Source organism: Salmo trutta, unplaced genomic scaffold (assembly GCF_901001165.1).
Source record: "Salmo trutta unplaced genomic scaffold, fSalTru1.1, whole genome shotgun sequence".
NCBI classification, from domain to species: Eukaryota; Metazoa; Chordata; class Actinopteri; order Salmoniformes; family Salmonidae; genus Salmo; species Salmo trutta.
The window spans coordinates 431,046-437,282 of record NW_021822554.1 but is presented as its reverse complement, the minus strand read 5'-3'; positions in this window follow the sequence as shown (position 1 = coordinate 437,282).

Here is a 6,237-nt window from a genome sequence, read left to right as displayed (position 1 = left end):
TTTCTCTTTCCTCCTCCTCTCTACCTCTCTCTGTTTCGTACCTCCTCCCCTTCTCTCTCTCTGACTCTCCCCTCCTCCTTTCGGTGTCTCTCTCCTCCTCCTCTCTATCTCTCTCTGTTTCGTACCCCCTCTCCTTCTCTCTCTCTGGATGTTTTTAATTTGGCCAGGCTATGTGACCACATTCCCCTCCTTCCAGGCATGTTGACATGTTCATCAGGCTGGCCTGCACCCTGTACTAGGCCTCTCTCCACAGCCTCACACTGTGTACACAGAGAAGTGTGTGTGTGTGTGTGTTATGTTCTTCACTAAAATACCTCTGTGGATAGTAGTGCCAACTATGGCCAAAGTCCCAGCAGAGAAGAATGTGTATTGAACACTTCTCCGTCTACTTGCTAGACTAGATACATCCTGGGCCTGACTATTCCACCACAACAGGGGATTTCCACACAGCGCTGTGTGTTGGAGGTGATTGAGTGGATCACGTCTTGTTCTACAGTAGGGCTTTGATGACCCATTAGTGGTTGTGTGAGACTGTGTGTGTGTTGAATGTAACAAGCGTGAAAACAGAGTGAGTGTTTGAATGCTCTTTATGCACCTGAAGACACTGTGTTGTTTGTGTTGTTGTGACTGTTGAACTGTAGCAACATCACAGGAGAATAGCTGCCCACACCTGAAGACACTGTGTTGTTTGTGTTTGTGTTGTTGTGACTGTTGAACCGTAGCAACATCACAGGAGAATAGCTGAACACACCTGATTTTTTTTTTTACGTTGTCGGCTCTGGGATTCGAACCAGGTTGCTGGTTCAAGCCCCGTAACCAAAAGGTTGCTGGTTCGAATCCCAGAGGCGACAACGTAAAAAATCAGCTGCTGTGCCCTTGACCAAGTCTCTTAACCCTGGCCGTGACCCCACTGGCTGCAGGTGTCTCAGGGGGAGTTGGGTTATGAAGAAACACTGCTCTGTTCCAGACTTGTACAAGTGTCTAACAGGACTAATGTAAACACCGCCATGTTGTTGAGGCTTGTTTTATTAGTGTGATTAGCCAGTTAGCTATCAGCTAGCTGTGTGTCTAGTGTCTGAGATGTAGCCCCACTTTACATTATTGATGCTGGCCAACCGCTCCTGACACACACACGTTAATTATGAATGACGCAGTTACCAGTCCACTATGTTATATATGGTGTGTACAGTGCATTCTGATAGCACACGTTAATTATGAATGACGCAGTTACCAGTCCACTATGTTATATATGGTGTGTACAGTGCATTCTGATAGCACACGTTAATTATGAATGACGCAGTTACCAGTCCACTATGTTATATATGGTGTGTACAGTGCATTCTGATAGCACACGTTAATTATGAATGACGCAGTTACCAGTCCACTATGTTATATATGGTGTGTACAGTGCATTCTGATAGCACACGTTAATTATGAATGACGCAGTTACCAGTCCACTATGTTATATATGGTGTGTACGGTGCATTCTGATAGCACACGTTAATTATGAATGACGCAGTTACCAGTCCACTATGTTATATATGGTGTGTACAGTGCATTCTGATAGCACACGTTAATTATGAATGACGCAGTTACCAGTCCACTATGTTATATATGGTGTGTACAGTGCATTCTGATAGCACACGTTAATTATGAATGACGCAGTTACCAGTCCACTATGTTATATATGGTGTGTACGGTGCATTCTGATAGCACACGTTAATTATGAATGACGCAGTTACCAGTCCACTATGTTATATATGGTGTGTACAGTGCATTCTGATAGCACACGTTAATTATGAATGACGCAGTTACCAGTCCACTATGTTATATATGGTGTGTACAGTGCATTCTGATAGCACACGTTAATTATGAATGACGCAGTTACCAGTCCACTATGTTATATATGGTGTGTACAGTGCATTCTGATAGCACACGTTAATTATGAATGACGCAGTTACCAGTCCACTATGTTATATATGGTGTGTACAGTGCATTCTGATAGCACACGTTAATTATGAATGACGCAGTTACCAGTCCACTATGTTATATATGGTGTGTACAGTGCATTCTGATAGCACACGTTAATTATGAATGACGCAGTTACCAGTCCACTATGTTATATATGGTGTGTACAGTGCATTCTGATAGCACACGTTAATTATGAATGACGCAGTTACCAGTCCACTATGTTATATATGGTGTGTACAGTGCATTCTGATAGCACACGTTAATTATGAATGACGCAGTTACCAGTCCACTATGTTATATATGGTGTGTACAGTGCATTCTGAAAGTATTCAGACCCCTTTTACTTCTCCACATTTTGTTAAATTACAGCTTTTTTCTAAAATGGATTAAATCAAACAGAAATGCCCTCAATCTACACACAACACCCCATAATGACATCACAGTACCCCATAATGACATCACAGTACCCCATAATGACATCACAGTAATCAAATCAAATCAAATGTATTTATATAGCCCTTCGTACATCAGCTGAAATCTCAAAGTGCTGTACAGAAACCCAGCCTAAAACCCCAAACAGCAAGCAATGCATGTGAAAGAAGCACGGTGGCTGGGAAAAACTCCCTAGGAAAAACTCCTGAGAAAGGCCAAAAACCTAGGAAGAAACCTAGAGAGGAACCAGGCTATGAGGGGTGGCCAGTCCTCTTCTGGCTGTGCCGGGTGGATATTATAACAGAACATGGTCAAGATGTTAAAATGTTCGTAAATGACCAGCATGGTCAAATAATAATAATCATAGTAATTGTCGAGGGTGCAACAAGCACGTCCGGTGAACAGGTCAGGGTTCCGTAGCCGCAGGCAGAACAGTTGAAACTGGAGCAGCAGCATGGCCAGGTGGACTGGGGACAGCAAGGAGTCATCATGCCAGGTAGTCCTGAGGCATGGTCCTAGGGCTCAGGTCCTCCGAGAGAAAGAAAGAAAGAGAGAAAGAGAGAATTAGAGAGAGCATATTTACATTCACACAGGACACCGGATAAGACAAGAGAATACTCCAGATGTAACAGACTGACCCTAGCCCCCCGACACATAAACTACTGCAGCATAAATACTGGAGGCTGAGACAGGAGGGATCAGAAGACACTGTGGCCCCATCCGATGATACCCCCGGACAGGGCCAAACAGGCAGGATATAACCCCACCCACTTTGCCAAAGCACAGCCCCCACACCACTAGAGGGATATCTACAACCACCAACTTACCGTCCGAAGACAAGGCCAAGTATAGCCCACAATGACATCACAGTACCCCATAATGACATCACAGTACCCCATAATGACATCACAGTACCCCATAATGACATCACAGTACCCCATAATGACATCACAGTACCCCATAATGACATCACAGTACCCCATAATGACAAAGCAAAAACAGGTTTTTAGACATTTTTGCAATTTTTTATAAAAAATTATGGAAATATCACATTTCCATAAGTATTCAGACCCTTAACTCAGTACTTTGTTGAAGCCCCTTTGGCAGAGATTACAGCCTTGAGTCTTCTTGGGTATGATGCTACCAGCTTGGCACACCTGTATTTGGGGAGTTTCTCCCATTCTTCTCTGCAGATCCTCTCAGGTTCTGTCAGGTTGGATGGGGAGTGATGCTACACAGCTATTTTCAGGCCTCTCCAGAGATGTTCGATCAGGTTCATGTCCGGACTCTGGCTGGGCAGCTCAAGGACATTTAGAGACTTGTCCCGAAGCCACTCCTGCGTTGTCTTGGCTGTGTGCTTAGGGTCGTTGTCCTCTTGGAAGGTGAACCCTCGTCTGAGAGCTCTAGAGCAGGTTTTCATCAAGGATCTCCCTGTACTTTGCTCCATTCATCTTTCCCTCGATCCTGAATAGTCTCCTAGTCCCTGCCACTGAAAAACACCCCCACAGCATGATGCTGCCTCCACCATGCTTCACCGTAGGGATGGTACCAGGTTTCCTCCAGACTTGGCGCTTGGCATTCAGGGCAAATACTTCAATCTTGGTTTCATCAGACCAGAGAATCTTGTTTCTCATGGTCAGAGTTCTTTAGGTGTCTTTAGACAAGCTCCAAGCGGCCTGTCATGTGCCTTTTACTGAGGAGTGGCTTCCGTCTGGACACTCTACCGTGAATGCCTGATTGGTGCAGAGATGGTTGTCCTTCTGGAAGGTTCTCCCATCTCCACAGAGGAACTCTGGAGCTCTGTCAGTGACCATTGTGGTTTTGGTCACATCCCAGACCAACCTCCCACCTGGCTCAGTTCTAGGAAGAGTCTTGGTGGTTCCAATCTTCTTCCATTTAATATTGATGGAGGCCACTGTGTTCTTGGGGACCTTCAATGCTGCACGCTTTCTTGGTACCCTTCCCCAGATCTGTGCCTCGACACAATCCTGTCTCAGAGCTCAACGGACAATTCCTATGACCTCATGGCTTGGTTTTTGCTCTGACCTTAAATAGACAGGTGTGTGCCTTTCCTAATCATGTCCAATCAATAAGATGTACACACTGGTGGACTCCAATCAAGGATGATCAATGGAAACAGGATGCACCTGAGCTCAATTTCGAGTCTCATAGCAAAGGGTCTGAATACTTGTGTAAATAAGGTATTTTTGTTTTTAATTTGCAAACATTTTGCTTTGTCATTTATAGGGTATTGATGAGTTAAACTGTATTTTAATCAGTTTTAGAACAAGGCTGTAACAAAATGTAGAAACAAATCGAGGGGTCTGAAAACTTTCCAAATGCACTGTATGTGTGTGATGGCTTTTCAGGAAATGTGTATCATCTGTTATGATTGGACATCAGGGCTTCCTCTCTCCCCAGTCCATCATCTGATTCGCTGTGAGCAGAACCATCTACTCAGTTACACTAACTGTTACCCTCCTGGTGGCCTTGTGTTTGGTTCATTATGTCAATACTAGCAACACTAAACCCAGAGATATGGTGTTGAGGTTTACACACACACACACACACACACACACACACACCCCCCAGAGTGTGTCGTCACCCTGTGTAGCATGAGGCAGATGGGACACAGTGGACATCAGCTTGGCTCTGAGGGACATGTGCTGCTAACACAATCCATATGACAGGATTCCTCTCTCTCCTCTCTACCTCTCCTCTCTACCTCTCCTCTCTACCTCTCCCCTCTACCTCTCCTCTCTACCTCTCTCTACCTCTCTCTACCTCTCTCTACCTCTCTCTACCTCTCTCTACCTCTCTCTACCTCTCTCTACCTCTCTCTACCTCTCTCTACCTCTCTCTACCTCTCTCTACCTCTCTCTACCTCTCTCTACCTCTCTCTACCTCTCTCTACCTCTCTCTACCTCTCTCTACCTCTCTCTACCTCTCCTCTCTACCTCTCCTCTCCTCTCTCTCTCCTCTCTCTCCCCCCTCTCCTGTCCTCCCGTCCACCCCCAGAGGTGATCTCTTGTTCATCCTAGCTGGCTTAGTCCACTAAAGCTCTCTCTGCTCTTCGCGCCCACGACAACCGAGAGGCCAAATCCTCATCTAAGTAGGAATTACTCTGCAGGCTCCGGTTTACCTAGCTACCTGTGTATACACACACACCAAACCAACACACACACACACACACACACACCACACACACACACACACACACACACACACACACACACACACACACACACACACACACACACACACCAAACCAACACACACATACACACCAAACCAACACACACACTACATGAACACCCTGACTGTGTGTGTCCTCTGTGTCTCTGTGATGTTATTCCTGCAGGAGAAACACCTTATCAAACCCCTCCATGACATTTTTCATCATCGTTCCCTGGGAGTGTGTGTGTCTGCGTGCAAGTGGGTGTGTCTACGTGAGAGCACGTGTGTGTGTGTGTGTGCCTCTGCGTGCTTGTTAGTGTGTGTGTGGTGCCCTAGGCTGCATCAACAGCCAGTAATTGTGCTACAGTGGGTACTGCAGAAACAACACACTGATAATACTGCAGAGACAATATGAAGAAAAAACATGGAGGAGAGAGAGTCTTTTGGACAGGAGAAGAAGTGACACGTTTGGGACCTGTTTGAAAGTGATTGTCCCTTTTTGATGTAAATGTTGTGGTTCTGAGTAGGAGGAGTGGTTGGTTGGTCTTTATCATTATAATTCATATTTCTATATTTCCATAATTCTCTATCCCTCTTTCCCTCCTCTCTAGTCTTTCTCCTCCCTCGTATCTCTCTCTCTCTCGTCCTCCCTGTTAT